The sequence below is a fragment of the Microcaecilia unicolor genome, chromosome 4, assembly GCF_901765095.1.
Source record: "Microcaecilia unicolor chromosome 4, aMicUni1.1, whole genome shotgun sequence".
NCBI lineage: Eukaryota > Metazoa > Chordata > Amphibia > Gymnophiona > Siphonopidae > Microcaecilia > Microcaecilia unicolor.
Window position 1 is genome coordinate 282,000,853 of NC_044034.1, and position 25,803 is coordinate 282,026,655.

The 25,803-nt window shown below is 43.6% G+C and overlaps 1 protein-coding gene across 3 annotated transcripts in view; it reads left to right on the plus strand.

Annotated features, from left to right (window-relative positions):
- PNPLA4 (patatin like phospholipase domain containing 4) overlaps positions 1–25,803 on the plus strand; it is a 116,598-nt gene that overhangs the window by 9,189 nt on the left and 81,606 nt on the right. The window lies entirely within an intron of this gene.

Consider the following 25,803-nt stretch of genomic DNA (forward strand, 5'->3'; position numbering starts at 1 on the left):
CAGCTCTGCTAGATATACTGGTAGAGCAGTGTTTCCAGCAGGTGGGAGATGGTTGAGAGGCAGAGAGGAGATAAGGAAGAAGGGAACGGGTACTTCTGAGTTCGGTTGCAGGCCCCAGTGAACACCGAGGACATTTCCTATCTCTTGGTCTGACCAGTTGTCAGGGCTTCCACTGATGGAATAAATATAATCAGACCAAAAAAATTGTTCAAGCACATCACCCAATATGGTCCAGTGATGTGCTGGAGCAGGCTCTCACGGGCTCGCGAGAGCCGTTTGTTAAGTTTTTAAGAATTTTGGGAGCCGGTTGTTAAAGTAGGCCTCCCCATGGCTACTTTAACAACTGACTCCCAAAATGTGGGCTTGGGCCCCCTCCTGAATTCTCTTTTACATTGCTGGCAGTGATGCTGGCCCCAGCAGCTAAGTAAATAGACTGCTGCTGCTTCCTGCTCCTTGTTTCTGACTCTGAGCATCAGGCTGGGACTTTTCATGCAAGCGCAAGAAGGTTCCATCATGCTGCTCAGAGCCAGAAACAAGCAGCAGAGAATGGTGGCAGTCCATTTATTGGCTAGTGAGGCTCAGCAAAGGTATGCCTAGGTGCCCGCACAAGGGAGGGGAGAGAGAGGCATGTATTCCCCCTCCCCCCAAATTTCAGGGCCAGCTATGCTCGGATAGAGAGCCTGTTGTTAAAAATTTACCAGCACACCCCTGATATGGTTTGAAAAAAATGAGTGGTTATGAAATCTGTTGTCTTTTATTCATTAAATACCTTTCTTGTGATAGGAGAAAAAGACCTCAGTAAATCACATGCTCACTGTATATGACTGTTTTTGCAAGCCAATTCACTGGTAGCTACATTGCGATACCCCACATACTATGAAGATATGAGTACACTTGGGGGAGGGGGGGAGATGGGTTTACTAGCTTTCTTCAGTGCTGCTCTGAAGCACCATCAGCACATGTATAACAGCCACTTGGCTTTCCTTTCCTCCTCCTCCCAAAAAGCAGAGGATCCTCATGAGGGAGTGATATTAATGATGCCCTTCCTCTCTTTGCTCCTCAGTTCTGTTCAGGTATAGGACTAAAGCTAGGGGATCAATGGTATTTAACTGGAAGAGTGTTTCCCCTTTCCATTCAGTTCCAGAGAATGTAGAGAGGTTTTTTTGGTTGAATTTTGTTTTCTGAAGTTTATGAAAAAATGGAGGAAGTTTAGCACAACTCTATTTCCCATCACTTACCTAAAGATAATGCAGTGCAGCCCTCCCCTAAACTTCTGGCTGTTGAAACTAACAGTTGAGCCTTTCAGGCTAACCACATTATGCAAATTAGGTAGATTCCTGAATCAATTACATGCATCTGAGTATTCGTTTTAGATATCCTGACAATCAAATCTTCTTGTGGTCTTTGAGGAATGGAAATGAGTAAATCTTGTTTGGCTAATTCCCCTAATATCTCATGAGAAGGGACACCATTTGGATCTGGTTGCCAATATGAATCATTTTTCTCAAAATGTATTGATTGAATCCATCTTGTGGAAACCAGTCCCATGCTCAGATACTTATTAGATTTTGTAATTTTATGGAAAGAAAATGGCAGAAAGCAATTGCCTGTTAAGACTTCCTACCTTACTAAGGGGAAAATAAATGTTGGCGAATTCTGGAATAGATTTAATATACTTCACTGGAAAATGAGAATGCATGCAACATAGTTGACAATTGGAATTCTATAAGTAAGGAGATATTAGATGAGATTGCACCAAAGATAGAACTTGTAGAAGAAGGGTGACTCCATTTTGTAATGAGGGACTGTTAAATTAAACAACACTGCAGAAATTTAGAAAGGAGATTGAGGAAAACTAAATTTGAATCTGATAGGCTCGAATGGAGAACAGCTATAAAATTGTATAAATGATTGTTAAAATGTAAGAAAGGATTATTACTCTCATATGGTGAATCAGACCAAATTATTTAAATTGATAAATTATCTTACTAGTCCCAAGGGCTAGGTTTACTAAGCGGTGCTATGGGTGCGTTAGCGTTTTAAAATTTAAGGCGCGTTAAACGCTAACACGCCTTAGTAAACATACCCCCAAATGAGATATTACATATAGGGGAAATTCTATAAATCGTGCTAAAAAATGGGCACCAGAAATGATCTGTGCTAAGCATAATTCTATAAAAAGTATGTGCCCTTTATAGAATTGCGCTTAATGCCAATTTCTGCGCCCAAACTTTAGGCACTAGACTAACACCTGCTGAAACCTTGTGTCAGTGCTGGTGTCCACGTTGTGCAAGCAGACCCCGTATTTTGTAAGTACACGTGTAACATTTTGGAATGCCCCTAACACGCCCATAACTTTGCCCCGTTTTCAGGTACACATTATGGGAGTTAGGTGCCCTGCCTTATAAAATAGCATGCAGCCAGATGCATGTGCAAATTCTAATAGATGACAATTAACATCAGTAATTGGTTGTTAGTACCCAATTATTGATGGTTTATAGCTCGTTATTTATTCAATATGTGCATGCATCACGGCAACATGCATAGATCTGGGAGCCATATATATAATTTGGGGGATTATCACGCTTCTATCGGTACTTCTGGGTTAGTGAGCCCTTGGGCCACTGCCAAGTAGCAGCAGCGGCAGGAGAATCACCCAAACATAGGACAGGCAGAACAGACTTCCCGGCACGCCGGGCCAGAACTCCCAGACAAAGGCTGCCGCCGAGGCAGCTCAGGCTGGCACCAACTGGACCGGAAATAGCCCAAACTTCACCTGCACCTAACCACCGTTCCTCAGGGGTTGAGCCCCAGAGTGCGGGCGGTCGGCAGGACTTACTGGCAGGGCAGGAAAGCAGAACTACAGGGACCAGCAGGATGAAGGAGCCAGGAACCCAGCTGGAGCAGAGCAGGCAGCCAGCAGCAGAGTAAGCCAGGAACCAAGCTGGGTCTGGGCAGGCAGCAGACAGTAGAGTATGTCAGTAAACAAGCAGGGTCAAAACCTAAATTAGGAAAAACTCAGCAGCACTGCAAACGACTTCCACCAAAGGAAATTCCTCTGAGGACCTCTGTTGCAAGGCAACTAGGGACCTTCCCAGGTGGTTAATAAAGGCAGCCCGCAAGGAAGTTCACCAGGTACGTGTACTGCTTAGTTCCAAAAAACTCCCAAAACAATCTGGAGGGCTGGAAGATCCGGACCGGACCAGCATATCTTCTGGAACATGGGAAACGGTAAACCATCAATTCGCAGCATTCCCCGGGTCTAACCCCCAGGGACCAAGGTGCCTGTGAGCCAGGAACCTCCGGGCTTCTCTGGAGGCCTGGGTCTCCTTGGATCTTCTTGCTGAACTCGGCTGACACGATTAGGCGGTTTTCCAACGTCCATATCCTTAGGCGCCGGACAGGAGCTGGCCGGTTGAGGGCGAGACTAGGCTTTGTTACCCGAGCAGGGTTGAGTACCTGGCGCTGGAGTAGAGCTACGGGCCATGGTTTGCTGCGAGCTAGCCTTTCGATTCTTGGATCTCCGGATTGTCCTGAAGCTTAGGTCCTGGGGGTCGGTTTCTTATGTAAGGTGCAGGACCACTGGCCCCAAGGAGGCGTCTTAGCCGTCCTGTTGGCCAGACTTTGGGGCCTGGGCACATTACCAGATTCCACTTGGCACTCGGGGGTAAAGCACATGCACAGGTCATCCCCCTCGTTAAAGTCTTAGAGTCCTGGGAGTCACTAATATCCATCCATACATCTGAGTCCTGGTCCAACTGTTCACCGACCACACTATCGGTGTCAGGGATAAAACAAAGTTTCCGGCACGACTCGCCCCAGTCCACGATCTCACCCTTTCCCCAGTCCAGAACTGGATTGTGTCTCTATAGCCAGGGAAGACCCAACCTAATGGGCTGAACCGCTGAGGGAAGGACATACAGAGAGATGTCCTCCCGGTGATCGCCAATCTGTAAGCTCACGGGAACCGTTTGAGTGTTTACATATCCTTGAATACTTCCATACACTGAAAAGAGCGGGATGGTCTTAGGTAGTTCTTGTGTTGGAATGCTAAGTTGCTGGACCAGAGACGTGGTTATAAAGCTTCCACCCACCCCAGAGTCCAGAAAGACCTCACTATGCTCTTGCTGGTGACCTAGGTCGAGCACTGCTGGCATTAAGAACTGGGTACGCAGAAGGTTAGAAGATTGGCTTATTACTGTGCCTGCAGTCAGACCTGGCCCCAAGGATCCAGGTTTCTGTGAGCAGTTGACCGCGTAGTGTCCCGTCTCACCACAATACAGGCAGAGGTTGAGGGTCCGACGTCTCTGTTTCTTTTGAATCGTGAGAGGGGTATGGCCTAATTGCATGGGTTCTGCTGGTGGTTGAGGGAGTACCTTCGGCGGACGAAAGTCTGTGGTAAAACTGGATGGCTAGTGGTCTTAATACCTATCTTTTCTATGGAACGCCGTTCTCGGCCATGCTCCTGGAATAGAATATCAATCATAGTACAGATCTTGATTAGCTCATCCAACCTGGTGGGAAGTTCATGTCAGCCAACTCATCCTTAATCTGCGGTGCCAATCCCTGCCAAAAGGTTGCGATTAGACTTTCATTGTTCCAAGCCAACTGAGAGGCCAAGGTACGGAACCTGATCGCATAGTCCCCCAGGGTCTGTGTACCTTGCTTGAGTCTCAAGAGTGCCGCCGTTGCGGAAGTAACCCTGGTTCTTCAAACACTCGTCTAAATTGCTCCAGAAACCCCTGGAGATCATGAAGCACTGGATCGTTCTTCTCCCAAAGCGGGGAAGCCCAAGCTAAGGCTTGACCGGACAACAGAGACATAATGTAAGCTATTCGAGTTCTCTCCGTGGGAAAATCTTGGGACTGGAGTTCAAAAATAATTTCACACTGATTGAGAAACCCTCTACAGTCTCTGGGATTACCGTCATATATTGGGGGGGGGGGGGGGGGGAACTTAAGACGGATACCTGTCGTGACAGGACCCATAGACAGTCCAGAAGCTGCAAGGTGTGGCGCCCCCGGTCCCGGTACTTATCCAGGCCTTACCTCTGTAATTGTTCCATCTGGTGGCCCACCACACTGGCGAGTCCCTCTACATGTGGGTTCAAATCATCAAAACATTTACAGCAATGAGCCACCTGTCTCTGTAGCTCCCTAAGCACGGGTGACTCCTCCGAGCTCATGGCCTTGCAATGTCACGCTTCTATTGGAACTTCTGGGTTAGTGAGCCCTTGGGCCACTGCCGAGGAGCGGCAGCGGCAGGAGAATCACCCAAACATAGGACAGGCAGAACAAACTTCCTGGCACCCCGGGCCGGAATTTTAGACAAAGGCTGCCGCCGAGGCAGCTCAGGCTGGCACCAACTGGACTGGAAATAGCCCAGACTTCACCTGCACCTAACCACCGTTCCTCAGGGGTTGAGCCCCAGAGTGCGGGCGGTCGGCAGGACTTACCGGACAGGGCAGGAAAGCAGAATTGCAGGAACCAGCAGGATAAAGGAGCCAGGAACCCAGCTGGAGCAGAGCAGGCAGCCGGCAGCAGAGTAAGCCAGGAACCAAGCCGGGTCTGGGCAGGCAGCAGACAGTAGAGTATGTCAGTAAACAAGCAGGGTCAAAACCTAAATCAGGAAAAACTCAGCAGCACTGCAAACGACTTCCACCAAAGGAAACTCTTCTGAAGACCTCTGTTGCAAGGCAACTAGGGACCTTCCCAGGAGGTTAATAAAGGCAGCCCGCAAGGGAGTTCACCAGGTACGGGTACTGCTTAGTTCCAAAAAACTCCCAAAACAATCTGGAGGGCTGGAAGATCAGGACTGGACCAGTATATCTGAGGTGCCTGTGAGCCAGGAACCTGGACACAACCATGACAGGGATAGAGGGCAATAGTGCCACTACAGATATGTTAGTTTCATTTTTTAAGAGAAACATAGAGGATGAAATTCGTAACAAATTATAAAACACAAAAAGAGAAGGTTGTGATGTCGGTATTATTAAAGAGATTGACATCCCTGTAGATAGGCTGTGAAATGAATTCTGTCCAGTTCAATATGAAGACTCTTTTAGGTTGTCTAAACAATATAGTTCATCACATGGCATATTGGACACCTGTCCTCCGTACTTAATAAGAGAAGTCTCTTCAGTGTTTCCCAAGGTGCTAAAGAGTTGGTTAAATATACAGCTTTCCCAAGGAATCTTCTCTGTTAATGGGGGAGATACAGTGGTGGAAATAAGTATTTGATCCCTTGCTGATTTTGTAAGTTTGCCCACTGACAAAGACATGAGCAGCCCATAATTGAAGGGTAGGTTATTGGTAACAGTGAGAGATAGCACATCACAAATTAAATCCGGAAAATCACATTGTGGAAAGTATATGAATTTATTTGCATTCTGCAGAGGGAAATAAGTATTTAATCCCTCTGGCAAACAAGACCTAATACTTGGTGGCAAAACCCTTGTTGGCAAGCACAGCGGTCAGACGTCTTCTGTAGTTGATGATGAGGTTTGCACACATGTCAGGAGGAATTTTGGTCCACTCCTCTTTGCAGATCATCTCTAAATCATTAAGAGTTCTGGGCTGTCGCTTGGCAACTCGCAGCTTCAGCTCCCTCCATAAGTTTTCAATGGGATTAAGGTCTGGTGACTGGCTAGGCCACTCCATGACCCTAATGTGCTTCTTCCTGAGCCACTCCTTTGTTGCCTTGGCTGTATGTTTTGGGTCATTGTCGTGCTGGAAGACCCAGCCACGACCCATTTTTAAGGCCCTGGCGGAGGGAAGGAGGTTGTCACTCAGAATTGTACGGTACATGGCCCCATCCATTCTCCCATTGATGCGGTGAAGTAGTCCTGTGCCCTTAGCAGAGAAACACCCCCAAAACATAACATTTCCACCTCCATGCTTGACAGTGGGGACGGTGTTCTTTGGGTCATAGGCAGCATTTCTCTTCCTCCAAACACGGCGAGTTGAGTTCATGCCAAAGAGCTCAATTTTTGTCTCATCTGACCACAGCACCTTCTCCCAATCACTCTCGGCATCATCCAGGTGTTCACTGGCAAACTTCAGACGGGCCGTCACATGTGCCTTCCGGAGCAGGGGGACCTTGCGGGCACTGCAGGATTGCAATCCGTTATGTCGTAATGTGTTACCAATGGTTTTCGTGGTGACAGTGGTCCCAGCTGCCTTGAGATCATTGACAAGTTCCCCCCTTGTAGTTGTAGGCTGATTTCTAACCTTCCTCATGATCAAGGATACCCCACGAGGTGAGATTTTGCGTGGAGCCCCAGATCTTTGTCGATTGACAGTCATTTTGTACTTCTTCCATTTTCTTACTATGGCACCAACAGTTGTCTCCTTCTCGCCCAGCGTCTTACTGATGGTTTTGTAGCCCATTCCAGCCTTGTGCAGGTGTATGATCTTGTCCCTGACATCCTTAGACAGCTCCTTGCTCTTGGCCATTTTGTAGAGGTTAGAGTCTGACTGATTCACTGAGTCTGTGGACAGGTGTCTTTCATACAGGTGACCATTGCCGACAGCTGTCTGTCATGCAGGTAACGAGTTGATTTGGAGCATCTACCTGGTCTGTAGGGGCCAGATCTCTTACTGGTTGGTGGGGGATCAAATACTTATTTCCCTCTGCAGAATGCAAATAAATTCATATACTTTCCACAATGTGATTTTCCGGATTTAATTTGTGATGTGCTATCTCTCACTGTTACCAATAACCTACCCTTCAATTATGGGCTGCTCATGTCTTTGTCAGTGGGCAAACTTACAAAATCAGCAAGGGATCAAATACTTATTTCCACCACTGTATAATTTTAACACCTATTTAAAAAAATCCTAAAGTGGGGATTCAGGATATTACAAATTAAAGACCGGTAGGTTCTGTCTCTCTGTTTGCAAACATGGAAGATTTAGATGCCACTCAGTTGCTGGATTACTTGGATAAATTTGGCATTTTTACATAACTCTCAATCAGGATTTCATAAATATCATAGTACAGAAACAGTTTTGGGTTCTTGAATAGGTGAAGGTAGATCTTTGTTGAGTAAATATCAAAAAGCTATTCTTATGCAATTTGATCTTTCTAGTGCTTTTGATTTAGTGGATCAAAACCTCTTGTTGATTCTAATTGAGATCGGTATCATGGGGAATCTTTTACGATGGTTTAGATGATTCCTGATCCAAAGATCTTACAAATTAACGTTTCATGGATCTTTGTCAAGTGCATGGAACATGTAGTGTGGGGTCCCTCAGGGATCACCACTGTCTTTGAATCTAGACAGTAATATGCGTAAAGATACCACTGAAGGTGGCCTTAATCTGGTAGGCAACATGGAGATCTGTAACTCAGGGTGTGACATAGAGAGTATCCTTGTGTCTGCGACTCTATAAATGCCATTTATATGTATGGAATTCTGTTAGGGAGTGTGTTTCTGAGGACACCCATTTTGTTTCGGAATTCTCTCACTGTCTCCTATAGATCATTGAACCTCCTTAATGGCTGCACCTCATGTAGGTACCAATGTAATGAACTGTGTAGGTTTAGAGCACATTTTGTGCACTGTAACATAGCCTCCGATGCAGGAATGGTTTTAGTGCACAAAATATCTGGTGTAAGTAGGAAATAACCATTGCATCAGTAGTTCCCAAACTGTCTTGGGGGGCTCCCCAGACAGGTTTTCAGGATTTCCACAGTGAGAGAGAGATTTTGCATACACTGCCTCCACGGCATGCAAATCTCTCTCTTGCATATTCACTGTGAATGTTTGGGAACCACTGCACTGCAGTAATATTGGCACAGTGATATGATGTTATGTATTATTATGCAGATTTATTATTTTGAATTTAGCTCACACTTTTTTTCAGTAGTAGGTCGAGGTGAGTTACATTGAGGTATACTAGGTGTTTCCCAGTTCTCTGAGGGGAGGAGTCTAATGGTTATTGCAGTGAGCTAAGAACCTGGGGAACTTCATTCAGTTTCCACTGCAGCTCCTTGTGACCCTAGGCAAGTCACTTAACCCTCTATTGCCCCAGGTACAACAAGAGATTGTGAGCCTAGTAGGGACAGAGAAAGTACCTGCATAGAATATGTAAACTGAAAGGTGGTATAGCAAGTCCATGACCCTCCCCCCTTTGACCCTTCATCATTTAAGCTTGTACCTAAGGTAATTGACAGTTAAGTGACTTGCTCGAGACAGTAGCAGGATTTGAACTAGGCATCCAATGTAGTGTTTTACTGCAGTTTTTTTACTTTCCAGTTAGTGCCGAATCTTACCTGGAAGTAAAATTTCCATTTTCTAGTTGGCTTCAGTGGGAAGACCAGAGATCCCAAGTTGGAAACTCCTGAAGGCATGATTCTCAGTTTGGGGTGCCCACAATCTCCTTTTAGCCTCTCATTTATGTCTACATATCCATCTGCCTACTCCCACCCATTTCACTTGTCCCCACTGACCCTTCCTCAGCAACTTAGTTAACCCTATCTATTCCATTAATACATTCCCTAACCTAACTCATGTGCATGTTTTAATATCTACGCTTAATCCAGTGGTTCCCAAACTTTTTTTGTTCAGGCACCCTTCATGTCTGAGCATTTTTCACGCCCCCCCCCCAGCCACACTGGTCTCCTCCCCCCACGGCCACATGGATCTTCATCTTTTTCTCTGCACAAATAGTGCTAGGGTGTCCCTATAACCAGCTCCTTCAAATGACACACTGAATACGATTTATAACAAATTACTACTCTACCTATGAAAAGTTATTCCATTATTATACTTCCTCTGTGTACATCTGTATGCTACACAAGCTCACATGTTTAAAAATACAAGTGAGATTAAATAAAAATGCTACCAGCAATAAAGAACGACAACGTGGATGCAGCAGCTCATAGGTTGGTTTGCTAGGTTTGCTTGCTTTGTTTTGAATGGGAAGGAGAAACAGAAACTGACCTATTGGCTTCAACTCTTTTGATTTCATCCCGTCTCCTGTTTTCATCCACCCTCCTTGGCAGCAAAAGTGAGTCCCGAAGGCTGTCTGCTCTGTGTCTCCAGTGGCTGAGACAACCCCCCCCCCCCAAAAAAAAAACAAGGTATGCGCTGTCGGCTCTGCTAGTCCTCTGCCCCTGCTGACTTCAACTTCCAGTTCCGGAGGCAGAGGACCGGTAGAACTGACAGCATACGAAAGTTAAAGGGATTAAGATAGGGCAGAGGGGAAGTATTCTAGAACAAGTGAGTTTTGAGTTACATGGAGTTTACATGGCATTTAGCACTTCCATTTTATGTGCTGCAATCCTTGCAACATCCAAAAGATAATTTGGGGGCCCTTTTACTAAGCTGCCACAAAACGTGGTCTTTGCACAGGTTTTTCCAGCACAAAAAGGCCATTTTTGCCAGTGCTGTAAAATGACTGTTTTTCCATCATTTGTATTAATAAGACTTGTGCTAATGTTGTCATTAGCATGCAGCCATTAATAAAAATTACTGCATGAGTAGTCCCATCTCCTATTTTGTAGCCCATAAAACCTCACACAGTAATCCTGTGCTAACCAGTTAGTGCAAGGTAATGTAATTGACCTAATTAGCATAGAAACACCCCTGACATGCCCCTCACCCCAAAAATAGAAAACATTTTTAGCGTATGGATTAGCGCACGATAAAATGGTGTTTACCGCAGGAAGCCATTTTAAACTGCACTGGCATGCGTTAACACCTAACACAACTTAGTAAAAGGGCCCCTATTTTAAAGGCAAATAAAGCTTAAAGCATTCCTTTCTCTAGCAAATTCACCAGAAGACAACTCGTTCTACAAAGAAAACTTAAAGCAGAATTTGACTAAACAAATATTGCAGAGCTTCTATTCTGGAACAACAAAACTTGCAGTTTTATAACACAGAGTTTATCATCATCAAGAAGGAACATGATGAATCACTCTGGTCCGCTTTTCTGACAGAATCTATCTCCAAAAAAAAAAAAAAAAAAAAAAAAACGGCCCCAAACACACAGATTTTCTAATTATTTGCAATGTTCAGTATTAACCCTGTGATTTTAGAAATGACTTTTCTTTACTCATCCCATTTGTGACTTTTTAATTGGCAATTTAGCCTATGTTACATAGCATTGCTTTACAATTTACTTAATCTCAAAACCTTATCACAGCACTGTGACATTTTTAATTAAAATGTCATTCTATAAGGTGTAACAGTTATAAGCTTTTTCTGTGAACTATTGTATAACAACAGAAACATGGAGATTAACAATACGTTAAGGTTTCTCCAAGAAATGAAAATGTCAGCTCTTGCATGATGATGATTGGGTACCAGAATATATGTGCTTTGATACAGTCCTGTTTTTACACATGGCTAAGACCTGTTCTTCCTTGTAGACATAACAACAATGTCTCAGGCGCCACAGTGGTGCCCTCCGGTCATCCTGAAAACACACTGTTCACTTGTATTTTCTTAAACTTTTCTGTGACTTTAAGAAAAAAAAATCATTAAAAGAGTAAGTGCCCTATAATGTTATCTGATATATAAAAGGTTTAATTCATTATCACTTGAGTACAGAAAACTTTTAAGACCAAGAAAAAGCTGACCTATACTAGAAAGAATGTGCATTGTGAGGCCATCTCATTGTTGGCTGTGGGCAGCCATAAGGCGAACATCAGGACCAGGGATCTAGGCCAGGAAATCATATGGCCATTATACTGTAGCACAAAGTTATTTCCATCAAATGTGTGGCCAGATTCCACGGATATGCAGTGGATAATTAACTGGAATTTTCAGTAAATGGTGACTGCAACCATAATATACCATAATATAATATGTTCAGCTCTCTTAATGAAAGCAAGGTTTGAGTAAAGGGACAAAAGTCACTGTTGATAAAGGCAAAACATTTGAGTTACTTTAAGAACTGCAAATTTAGGGGCCCTTTTTCAAAACTGTGGTAAAAAGTGGTATTAATGAATCCTTATGTGGGTTATTCCCATGCGCTAAGGTCATTTTTACCACGGGGTAAAATGGCCAATTTTCTGTATTAAAGGCCACACGCTAATTTTCTCATTATTTATTTGTTACATCTGTATCCCACCTTTTCCCACTTATTAGTAGGCTCAAAGTGGCTTACCTAGTTCCGGAGTGGTGGTTACAGACTCCGGTGTGAACAAATATAGTATAGGGGTACTATTACAGTGACAAGTACAGTAAAGAAGTATCGGTAAATAGGTTGGGGTGATTCAGACAAAATGTTAGGGTGTGATCATGCGTCGGGGTTGAAAACTGTCCGTTTCCTGATTAAAATGCCAAATTTCATTATTCGGTGTTTGTCAGATACTGTGCGGTATGCCTTCTTGAACAGGTGAGTTTTTAGGTTTTTTTAGGAATTCTAGATGATTAATTGTAGATTTCAGGTGTTTTGGTAGAGAATTCCAGAGCTGTGTGCATATGTAAGAGAAATGTGACGCGTATATTGATTTATACTTCAGGCTTTTACAATCGGGGAAGTGAAGAGTTAAGTACGTGCATGAAACCCTATCATCACCTGTTTTCTAGGCAGTAGGGACTCATGCACTAAACCTGTGCTAACTGGTTAGCTTGCAACAGTGCCCACATGCTAACCGATTAGAGCCAGGTTCTATATAAGGCGCCTAAAAAATCCGTGCGGTAAATTTTACTGCATATTGAGGGCTCCTTTTACTGAGCTGCGTTAATGGATTCAGCAAGCGCTAACGAATAACACGTGCTAAATACTAAGAAGCCCATAGAAATAAAATGTGCTAAATCTATTAGCAGACCTTAGTAAAAGGAGCCCTAAATGACTTCGAATGCATTCACATATCCTAGATCTACCCGAGTAACTGAAAATTGACTCCTACACTGTAAGGATGTGCACGGATTTTAAAACCATGTAAAATATGGCAAATGGGGCCTTTTTCAATTCAGTTTCTTCAGACTAACCAGATGGCCACACTGTCCCAAAATCATTTGTTTATTTCGATTTTGGATCCAGTTCTGTATTTGATGCTTTTCTTATATTATATGTTAGTTTGTAGAATTTTATTGTAAGCGTTAGATGTAACCCACCTATAAATATAGTATGTGGGCTATAAAAATTAGCTTATTGGACCAGGATGATACTTTCTCTTTCTGCTTGCTGACAAATAACAGATAGGATACTCATAATATGTGCATATTCAGGTGTGTCATTTGTATTGTGCAAACACAATGTTTGTTATTTCTGTGGGCCCAATATTCTGTCCCTGACAGTAAGTGATTTGTAAGCTGCTCTCTGCTGCGGGCTGAATTAACCCTGAATATTCAATATTGGCATAGAATATCTGGGTTTCTGTGGCCATCCGGAAGTTAACCGAGCACTGGCTGATATTCAGACCGGTGCCCAGTTAACTTGGCAGCTAAAAGTTAGGATTGCCCTACATTTATCCGCATATTTAGCCAGTTAGCAGGCTGCATATCGCTGCTAACCAGCTAAGTGACAGCTCTACCTAAATTCTGTCCCCATGATAGCCCCTAATCTAGCCAGTTAGGGAATAGCCAGGAGGTAGAGCCAATATTCAGCAGCACTACCCGATAAAGTGCTACTGAATATCAGTGGACAGCTAAGCGAAGTTAACCGGGAAGGAACCTCTCCTGTGCAGTTAACCTCCTTTTGAATTTGATCCGTATGTTAATTGAATGTTTTAATATATTTTATTTATTTATTAGGTTTTATTTACCACCTTTTTGAAAGAATTCACTCAAGGTGGTGTACTTTAAGAATAAATCAAACATAAGCAATTGACAATTACAGCAGTAAAAATTCTCAAATAGCAATACAAAGTATGGCATAGCATACTACTTAAAGAAAAAAGCAACACTGGACCTTCAAGAATGGGACAACAGGAGTACTTTATTAGTCAAGGACCCGACACGGGCCGTGTTTCGGCGCCAAAAAGGCGCCTGCCTCAGGGGTCTATTAATAAAAACATATAAATACATCAATAAAATAGAACATACAAAAATAAATGATGACAGCATCGTGTTGACTTCAAGCATAAATAATATATAAAAAGTTAAAAAATAATAATAATATGTTGATATTACAAACAATTATATTGATTCAATAAACTGCGTAAAATTATAATGTTCCAGCAACCGTATGATATTCATAGAGACAGCTCCAATAAATTCTAAAGTTTTAAAATATAAGTCGACATAATGTCAACCGATTTAAAAAAAAAACGATAAAAAAAAAAGACATATAAATATGATTAGTTCCTACAAGTCTTGAAAGTATATCTGTATATATATGTGTATATACGTGGACATATATGTCCATTACTATTTTTTTAAAAAAATCCTTCACAATATATATATTTTCATATAATTTACATATTATAATCTTTTCATTACATGCCTGCCTATATTTTAAAATCGGTTGACATTATGTCGACTTATATTTTAAAACTTTAGAATTTATTGGAGCTGTCTCTATGAATATCATACGGTTGCTGGAACATTATAATTTTACGCAGTTTATTGAATCAATATAATTGTTTGTAATATCAACATATTATTATTATTATTATTATTTTTTAACTTTTTATATATTATTTATGCTTGAAGTCAACACGATGCTGTCATCATTTATTTTTGTATGTTCTATTTTATTGATGTATTTATATGTTTTTATTAATAGACCCCTGAGGCAGGCGCCTTTTTGGCGCCGAAACACGGCCCGTGTCGGGTCCTTGACTAATAAAGTACTCCTGTTGTCCCATTCTTGAAGGTCCAGTGTTGCTTTTTTCTTTTGGTTTCTCCGTTTGTATACTGTATTACCCTCTCTGCCTGTACCATAGCATACTACTTACAATGTCAACACAATCTCTCTATATAAAACGCACCTCCAACGTTCCATTGAAGCCTCACTTTCCCAACGTTCGAAAGTGAGGCGGCTGAGACCACTTTTTTGCTCCATGACTGTCTGCCCCGCCCACGCGTCAAACGTGATGACACAGAGGGCGGAGCAATAACACTCATGCAGCAAAAACGCTCAATGACGCGCCCCCCCCCCCCCCCCGGCGCAACACCATGGCCCCTCCGCACCGCCCCCCCCCAAAGCTGCAGAATGCAGGAGGTGCAACCCCCCCCCCCCCCAAGCCACCCACCGTCGCGTTGCTTTGCTGGCGGGGGACACGAAACCCCGCCAGCACAAGTCCTGTCTGCTGACTATGGCGTGATCTTCGGCGTTGCAAGCTTGTGCAGGCAGGGCTTCTGTGCGTCTGACGTCCTGCACGTGCAGGACGTCAGACGCACACAACCCCGCCCTGCACAGGCTAGCAATGCCGAAGATCGCTGGAGTCAGACTCAGACAACACAGGACTTCTGCTGGCGGGATTTTGGGTCCCCCGCCAGCAAAACTACGCAACGGTGGGTGCGATGGTGACGATGGGTGGGAGGCCGGCGGCCAGGTGCATCGCGGTGGGTGGGATGGCGGCGGAGGGGGGGGGGTGCATCGCGCAGAGGAGGCGCTAAGCAGGATCCCCCCCACCCCCAAAACAAAACTATATGGCAGCCCATGGAGGGATGAGGTGTTGGGTCTGGCTGGCTGGAGGGAAAGCATAGGAAGGGCAGGAGCTTTTGGGGGTGGCAGGAGGGGATCAGGGGATTTTTCAGAGAATCAGAGTTATGCAATTTTGAGCTGTCCTAATTTAACCCAGTGAGCAATGTGGGTGGTCAGTGCTGAATATCGTTGGCACTCGCATAAACCACAGTGCCTGCCCAGTACTGTCCACAGCGCCCCCCCCCCCCACCTCCCCAAAAAGCAAAAGTTCAGGCACAAGGAGGGGGAGGATGAGGGCCGGAAGAGGTCCAGAGACCACAGATGGAGGCGGGGGAGGGGGTCCTCACAGCACAGACGAAGGGGAGGGGGAATCCACAGCCCTGACAGGAGGACAGCAGGGAGACATAAGAGGAGGAGGGGGGGGGGGGAACACTGACCAGACAGGGAGATGAGGGATCCTGCGACAACACAGTGGCACAGGCAGACGGAGGGGGTTCTTCGAACACAGAGAGGGAGGGGGGGATGTATCTCTGTCAAATACACTATCTCTCAAACACACTCTCTCTCTCTCTCTCTCTCTCTCACTCTCAAACACTGTCTACAACACACGCTATGTCTCACACTGGATCACATTCACTATGTGTCACACAGTCACTCTCAAACACTCTCTCACTCTCACACTCTCGCTGTGGCTCACATATCCACTCAAACACACTGTCAATCTCACACACAAACACTCTCTAACAGACACACTTGCAGCCACACACATTCAATCTGTCTCTCTCACACAGTCACTCTCACACAAACTCTCTCAAACATACACACTCCGAGGAAAACCTTGCTAGCGCCCGTTTCATTTCTGTCAGAAACGGGCCTTTTTTACTAGTATGTAATAGAACATTTGAATAGACAGCATAGGGTATAAGCAAAGGTGGAACATATAGATGGGTAAAAGAGTAAAATGAGTTAGAAAATAAAGTGACTAATTTAAAGAAAGTTGCACACGAGGTCAGAGAGGTGATTAAATATTATTTCAACTAGGGTAGGAGTAGATAAACATGTCCAGCTGCAGTATGTGTAGCCTGTGCCACTCCTTGTTTGTGTGTGAGACTAAGAGGTTAGTTACTTCTTCCCAGGGCTTTTTTTGAGGGGGTACTGGGGGGTACTGAGTTCCGGCACCTTTTCCACTGTCTGCTAAACTTGACCCATGGTTCTCGTATTTTAATGAAAGAGCTCAGGTTCTACATACAAATTCTGCCTTGTCATAGATTCTATGACTGGTTAAAGGGGTCCTGGCTATTGTGGGGTGAGTCCCTCAATGATCACTCTACCCCTGAAGGGTGGCCTGGCATTTGAGTAGCGGCACCTTTTTTGCTAGACAAAATGCACTGCTTCTTCCATTAAAGGCTTGGTTGAAGAGCCAGGCTTTCACCTGCTTCCTGAAGTAGTGTGGGGGCTTATCACATTGTGTAATAGTCTTTTCTCCGAGGACAAGCAGGCTGCTTGTTCTCACTGATGGGTTGACATCCGTCGGCAGCCCCAGGAACGGAATTCTTCCTAGCAACAAAGCTTGCTAGCCCTCGCGCGCACATGCGCGCACCGCGCATGCGTGACCCTCTTCCCGCCCGCGGCGCGAGCGTGCTCCTCAGTCTCTTTTTTTCTGTGGTCAGGGTGGCTGTTTTTTCGCTGCTCTGCACCACAGAAAGAGCCCTCACAGCTTTGTTTTCGCTGTTCTTCCCTTCGTTTGCGCTTCGGGATTTTTTCCTCGTCGAGTTTCTTTCTTTCTTGTTTAAATTACAAAAAAAAAAAAAATAGAAGACAGTTTCCTTTATCTCTTAGTGTTTGGCCTCTAAGTTTCCTTTCGCTTTCATGCGCAGCCTTTTTGGCCGCCCGTATGGTTTTTTTCCCCTGGTTTTGGTGCCTTTTTTCGGCATCGCGAGTTTTGATTTCGCCGACGCGATTTTTCCGCTCATGTCCTCGAAGCCTGCCAGTGGCTTCAAGAAGTGCCGGGGGGATAATATTTTTGGTGAAAAGGTTGAACAGGTAGTAGAGCAGCTCCACCAGCGGGACACCGCCTTCGACAAATTTTCCCACCGGACGCCTTCAGCATCTACCTCATCAGGTAGACGTTTTTCTGGGAGAAGGAGGAATGCTCCCTATGCTTATAATAAGCGTAGGTACAGTCCTCCTGCCTGACAGCCTGCCCCGGCTAAGCCCCAGCGCGCTCATTCTCGTCAACAGCGTGCACCTCAACAGGCCCCTGCGGCTCCCCAACAAAAGCAAGGGACGGGCTTTTGACTGGCTCCAGACGAGCATAGCCGATATAAAGGTGTCCGTGCCGGACGATCTGCCGGTAGGAGGGAGGTTCAAGTTTTTTCACCAAAGGTGGCCTCTTGTAACCTCCGACCGGTGGGTTCTTCAAATAGTTCAGCTAGGATACTCCCTCAATTTGATCTCAAAACCTCCAAATTGCCCTTCGGGAGCTCAGTCCTTCAGCTTCCAGCACAAGCAGGTACTTGCAGAGGAACTCTCCGCCCTTCTCAGCGTCAATGTGGTCGAGCCCGTGCCACTGGGGCAGGAAGGGCTGGGATTCTATTCCAGGTACTTTCTTGTGGAAAAGAAAACAGGGGGGATGCGTCCCATCCTAGACCTAAGGGCCCTGAACAAATATCTGGTCCGAGAAAAGTTCAGGATGCTTTCCCTGGGCACCATTCTTTCCATGATTCAGAAAAATGACTGGCTATGCTCTCTGGACTGATTCAGGCAGACTCTTTTTTAATAATTGGCTTTGAACTTTGGTATATTTTACCATTTGCGCTGACAGTGCCAACTTTGAAGAGATCCTGCAGGGCGGTTATAGATGCTGGTTAGTTGCAAATCTGGCAGTATTATGTCCAGCACAAGCATAATGCTTGTTCAAAATTTCAAGTCCGTAACATTGTTTGCATGGAAGTTGTTTCGGTCTGACTATTGGTCCAAATATGTTCCGATGAGTGGCGACCAATTTTGATGCACACTTTGAGTCAATTTGTTTGACTGGATTTTGCATCCATAATGTTAAAATGTGTTTCATCGGAATTAGCATCAAAAACTGTAAAGGGTTTGAATTTTTTAGCCATTCTTATAAATGTGTTTGGATTTTATTAGACCCCAAAAATGGCATTGCAGTTACAGACCTCAAATTTTGGGAAACTTCATTTAACACCTGACTCGCGCAACATATAAAACTTGAACAAAATTGGAGAACATGATGGTGGGAACTTTTTTTAATTTTAGACCACTTGGCATGGAATGACCCAAAAGGAACAATATGCTGTGTAACATAAATAACAGTCCAGTTGATTAACAGGCTTCAATGCAGAAAGTGACATGGGGACAAAGTTTGACTCCGTCCCCATTGGGCTCTGTCCCCATCCCCATCCCCGTGGTTACTGCGGGTCCCCATGTCATTCTCTACGTCTGAATCATAACATTATGTGGTGCTCTCAACACTAGACCCTTTTTCTTCAGTGTATTAGAGCAGGCTTAAAAACAGACGCAGACACCACAAATGATCTGTCTTGCTACTCACTAATGTAATCATACTGTGTGGCACAATTGTACAAGTTGAAATTCAAATGAATAGTTATTTCTTCATGCTCGTTAGCAATAGCATGAATTGTTTGGATAGAAAACAAAAATTCCACCTTGTGTTATCTGACAGCAGTCTTTAGTGGCATATCAAAACTTTTGATTTATTGCCTCATTATTCACAATTTAAGAAAAAATGAACCTTGACACCAGCTGTTGTTTATTATCTGTTCCAACACAGATTGTTACATTTAGCAAACCACAAGAATTCTAGGAAAGAAATTTGAACAGAGGCCTTGCCTGAAGAGAGAGTCTGTTCCAAATTTCATTTTTGTGTCTCTTATTTCCCCTTACTTGATCCATGAGAAATGCATTATTGTTTCTTTATATTTCATCTAGATGTTTATTTTTCTTGTTATTATAATAAAATAAGAATTGAACTCAACTAGTTTAACATTGATTTTAGACAATGAGGTGAATTAATATTGAAAAGCATAAGAGATATCTTCTTTTATTTGCAATTCTAGCTTTTTAGAAAACTTAGTAGCAGCAGTGCCATCTATTGGTTGGCTAGAACTACTAGAATAATTTTCAGTTGAAGGCATGGGTTAGAGTTTTCTGAGAAATGTTCAGTGTCTTGAAGATTGATGTATGTTAAATTAATAATCTTGGTGTATTCCCATAAGCATTTGTATTTAATGTAATGTTTTTAATCCACTTAACCCTAGAAGAGTTGCAAGTAGATTACACTCAAATATTAAACCCTCAAATAAAATTGCACAGTATTCTGATAAGAACATAAGAATAGTGATACCGGGTCAGACCAGTGGTCCATCTAACCAAGTATTCTGCTTCCAGCAGTGGCCAGTACAGGTCACAAGTACCTGACAGAATCCCAAACAGTAGCAACATTCCATGCTACCAATCCCAGGGCAAGCAGTGGCTTTCACATGTCTATCTCAATAGCAGACTATGTACTTTTCCTCCAGGAACTTATCCAAACCTTTTTTTTTTACCCAGAAACACTAGCCGCTGTTAGCACATCCTCCAGCAATGACTTCCAGAGCTTAATTATTCATTGAGTAAAAATAATATTTCCTCCTATTTGTCTTAAAAGGAGTAGAACAATAATTGGCAGCACAGGATTTGGGGACACAGCTATACTACTCATATCATGTTATAATCAACCAACTAATAGTTATCTCAACTAACTTCCCCTTAATAAACTTTAACTAAAATCCTTACGATTTATTTGAATAAAAATTTCAGGAAAAAAAACAGATAAGAGATAATTAAGTCATGTTTGCGCATATGTCACCACATCGTGTAAATAGCCTTTTATACTGATGGGTGTAAACATGTGTACCATGATAGGCATGTACAGGGGTGTAGTTTGCAAGTAAGTATATAGGTCTGTGAACATACTTAGCAGTCATATCCATGGACGTTCACACCTTCTCCAGGGTAGATATGAGTACAAGCAAGGTATGATTTTTGCCACTTACACTCGCATTTTATCAAGACAAGCAGGTGCCTACTTACACTCTTAAACCAGGATCTCTTACCCTTTTATCATTAAGGCTGTGTGCCCTTATTTTTAACTTGCATTTTGAAGAAAAAATTGTATCCCAAACTGAAATTATCTAGGGGCCTATTTGCTAATTTAGGGGCCCTTTTACTAACATAAGTACATAAGTAATGCCACACTGGGAAAAGACCAAAGGTCCATCGAGCCCAGCATCCTGTCCACGACAGCGGCCAATCCAGGCCAAGGGCACCTGGCGAGCTTCCCAAATGTACAAACATTCTATACATGTTATTCCTGGAATTGTGGATTTTTCCCAAGTCCATTTAGTAGTGGTTTATGGACTTGTCCTTTAAGAAACCGTCTAACCCCTTTTTAAACTCTGCTAAGTTAACCACCTTCACAACGTTCTCCGGCAACGAATTCCAGAGTTTAATTATGCGTTGGGTGAAGAAAACTTTTCTCCGATTTGTTTTAAATTTACTACACTGTAGTTTCATCACATGCCCCCTAGTCCTAGTATTTTTGAAAAGCGTGAACAGACGCTTCACATCCACCTGTTCCACTCCACTCAATATTTTATATACCTCTATCATGTCTCCCCTCAGCTGTCTCTTCTCCAAGCTGAAAAGCCCTAGTCTCCTTAGTCTTTCTTCATAGGGAAGTCGTCATTCTAAGCTGCATTAAGTAGCTAACGCAGCATTAGCATGGTAAATGGTAGTGCAGGCCCACACTACTGTCTACTCCACTAAGGAGCCCTTTTTTACTATAGGATGTCAAGCCCTTAATACATAACTAATGTACAAAACAGGCTGTTAAGGATTTTGCGGTAGTTTCCATATTTCCATGTATGAAATCACGCATTGCTGAAGTTTTCAGTAACTTTCTGTCAGGGGGCAGAGAATGGGCTTAGAAGTGTTAGCCAGCTAGTATGTTATACTTACTGTGTGCTAGCTGGCTAATGCACAGTTAACGTGCGAGCATTGAGCACCTTCTAAATAGGAGGCGGTAAATGCTCCTGCATAAACTCTGCAGATACCATGTGTGAATGTTAATTCACGACCTGCAATAAAAAATAGAGGGTGCTGTGTTAAATCTGGGCTTATCATGTAATAAAATCTTGTGATACAACATGCTGAGCACATATTCTTGCACACTGTTGTAAAAGGGCTCCTAAAACAGGAACTTTTGTGTTAAAAATACCACATTAGCTGCAAAATTGGGAGTGGACCAGGTCTGGGCATGGCAAGGGCGGGAAAAGATCTTACTAGCTGTCCTGTCAACAAGAGCTCTGTCTCTAATATGCCATCTTCAGTGAGCTTGCTCCTTTTCTATCAGCAGTGCACAGTGTTGCCCCCTCCCCCGTCTTTGGGCCTCCAACTTAAAGTGGTTTTAAGTTCTTATAAGAGTCTTTCCCATCCTCTGGCTAAAATTCTTAGTGTCCCATGCAGTAGTTTTTAGTTTTTGGGTGGGCATGATCCTGGCATAACCAGTAGAAAAAAAAAAAAGAAGCAATTCTACTTCTGTGCAGATCACTGAGGAGATCTCACTTAGAGCGCTGTGTCCAGTTCTGATGTTTCAAAAAATAGTTTGCTAGACACTGATGGCTGAGTCAGATTGAGAGCAACTAAAAACCAAAATTATAAACAAAAAAGGTCTCAGAGCTCCAAGAGCATAAAGCTGGCCAATTCAGGTCAGCAGCTCCATTCAGAGTCCTAAGTTATTATCATCGGCCTTATTCAACTAACTCCAGAAATAAGAGAGCAACTAAAAAAACTCCCAAAAAACGGAGAAAAACGATTGCTCTTCAAAAACCCCGAGAAAAATAGCCAAAACGTTCACAGTTTAAACTGGCCATCAAAAATTCAAAAAGCTTAGCAATTAACTTAACAATTTCATCTCTTGTCACAATTAGTTCCAAACTATACTTATTTCTTATAAAATGTAGTTCAGCAGCTACTTAGTTTTAACTGAAGAAGATTAACACCATCATGCCGACACTTATCTGGCTCTTCGAAACTTCCAGTATTCCAGTGCTACAGCTTCTGACTGTTGCGTCTTTGCATCTTTCATGGCAAAAACGGATCCCATTTGCTCCAACATCCCGACAAGGGCCACTTGTTTTGTGAACATATTGCTGCATCAGGTAGTGGAACCAATACTTCCCGCATTCCAAAATGTGTCTTTTCAAACAAATGCTCACACGGACAGTCAGTGCCAAGATCACTACTACTTAAAGTGTACTTACTCAGTAGAAAGCTTGCCATTCTACTGCAATGTTTGAGATAGAAAATCCATATTTCCTCACGTCTTAACAATTTTTTAAAATGATGAGTATATGTCCAAAAAGATGTGGACAGGATGGAGGCAATCCTGAGAACAACTGCCAAAATGGTGCTGGGTCTAGACAAAAAGTTGTATGAGATGTAGGGATGTGCATTCTTGTGAAACAACATGGGAAATAATTGGTGACATTTTCCATGACACTGTCCAACTCATTTTCGAAAGTGATCGCCGGAAGATGGCCGGCGATCTCTTGAAACCGGCCAAATCAGTATAATTGAAAGCCGATTTTCGCCGGCTTCAACTGCTTTCCGTCACAGAGCCGGCAAAATTTAAAGGGGGTGTGTCGGTAGGGTAGTGAAGGCGGGATGGGGGTGTGCTCACGAGATGATCGGCTTCACCCGATAATGGGGGGAAAAAAGCCAGGCTTGATGAGCATTTTGCCGGCTTTACTTGGTCCCTTTTTTTTCACGACCAAACTTCAAAAAGGAGCCCCAACTGACCAAATGACCATCCGAGGGAATCGGGGATGACCTCCCCTTACTCCCCCAGTGGTCACCAATCCCCTCCCCCCCCCCCCCCCCCAAAAAAAAAATCCAAGTGCTCGTCAGGGATGTCCTATATCAAAACAATTTTTCTCGGCTTTTCCTGTAGTACCAGTGGGATTTGAACCGGCCACCTCTGGATTACAAGACCGGTAATCTAACCACTTGGCCACAGCTCCACTTACTTGGATGTCCCTCCCTTTTGATTAAGGCCTTTCAGGTTGGTCTCAGCCAATCACAGACAGGGGTCTCTCTCAGCCACTCACAGCGCATTTAGCTGTATGTGAGTGGCTGAGAGAGACCCCTGTCTGTGATAAGCTGAGAGAGACCTGAAGGGGCATAATCAAAAGGGAGGGACATGCAACTAAGTGGAGCTGTGGCCAAGTGATTACAGCACTGGTCTTGTAATCCAGAGGTGGCTGGTTCAAATCCCACTGGTACTACTGAAAAAGCCGAGCAAAAATAGTCTTGATTTAGGACGTCCCTGACAAGCACTTGGATTTTTTTCCACTTTTTTGAAGCCGGCCATCTGTAAACCCGGTGATCTCAACATTTGACCTAAATGTTGAGATTTAGCCGGCCCCAACCGTATTATCGAAAGAAAAGATGGCCGGCCATCTTTTTCGATAATACGGTTGGCACCGCCCCTTTGTGGAGCCTGCCCCGAAGATGGACGGCCATATAGATGGCAGGCGCCATTCGATTATGCCCCTCTGTGTCATTTTTAACCTGATTCAGGAAAAAGCAGAAATTAGTCCTTGTCCCCACCATTGCTGCTGGGAGGCTGTTCCACACATCAGCCACCTTTGCATAAAGAAATATTTCCTTAAATTACTCCTGAATCGATCCCTTTCACCTTCTTCCTATGCCCCTTTATTCCAGAGCTTCCATTCAATTTAAAAAGACCCACCCATTGTATATTTATGTACTCATACTCTATACAATCATGCACCTTTTAAAAGAAAACAAACAAATGTTTTACAGAGCAAAGTAAATGTTCCTTACCAAGGTATCCTCCTTATTCACTAGGAAAAGACTGCATGGAGTTTATAGCTCATGTAATGGTTTTCTTTCTTGTTCTTGTGCTATAATCAATATAGTGGGTCTGTAAAACTGAGTTACTATGTACTTTGCATCTGGCTAATTAAAATGGTTGGTAGCAAGCATGGTGGTGTATTTTCCTACTGATTATACTGAATAAAGGAAGGAATTGAAATGTAATTTATACCTGACAACAGTTTGAGGATGTGGTTGCCTGGAAGCTCAATGCAGTATGCCAGGTTTGTCAGAAACAGACTGCCTATTATAGCAGTTCTACTTAGCATACTAAGAACTCTATTGCCTTCTGCCTGGCTTTGGAAGCAGATTGTAATAGGCTGAAGTTTTGTGATTATATGCCATAAAATCTAATTCTGTCTGAAAAAGTGGAGCTAGAAGGTCCAGGTTGGTGATGTTACTTAGATCTTTTGTTTCCTGAGTTCAACAGGGATGGGAATGTTGTGGAAGCAGCTTCTTCAGCCTATGGAGTGTTATACTCCTTTTGCAATGGTGACATCTCCTGGCTAGTGTCAGCATTCGTTGCCTACGTATGGTCCCGGGTTCCGTCCGTAGAGGAAGTGGGTTCGTAATAATGCACAATCCACATGGGTTTGGATATATATAGAAAGTATATTGTATTTACATATAGGCTCACAACACTTTGTTCAGGTAAATATTACAATGCTGTATCTGTGTGTGTGTGGGGGTTTAGATGGGAATCAATGAGAGAAAGGTAAGAATGGGGGGGGGGGGTGCAGAGAAAGAGGGAAGCCTTGAGGTAGGGCTGAAGATGTGTGTGTGCAGAGAAAGAGCCTAAGAAAGCAGAGTCATGTGCTCTGAGAGAGAAAGCTTTGGAGTAGGGCTGAAGGAGAAAGGGGGGCCAGTGGCTGGATGTGTGTGTGTGCAGAGAGAGAGAAAGGAAGAGAGGCGAGAGCAGAGCCATGTGCTCTGCTTTATGGATATATATCTAACAGGAACAGAGAGGGATCACAAATCTTCTTTTCTTCCCAGCCTTTTGTTATCAGCTCTTTCCTTTGCAACTTCCAGTTTAATTTCACAGGTTCTATTCTTTGAAGTCCCTAGTTTTGGAGCCTCTCTGGCTGTCTTTCCTTGTTTTCAGAGAGCCCTGCTCCCAAATGCCCAGAGAGGACAAAGGTGTGTTAATTAGGAGTAATCAAGAAAACATAGGGCTAGCAGGCAGCTAGGCAACATTTGCCATCTTCAGGGCTTCCTGAGGGAGGGGGGAGTTGTCAGGAGTTGGTTTCATACAATCCTGACATCTCCACCACTTT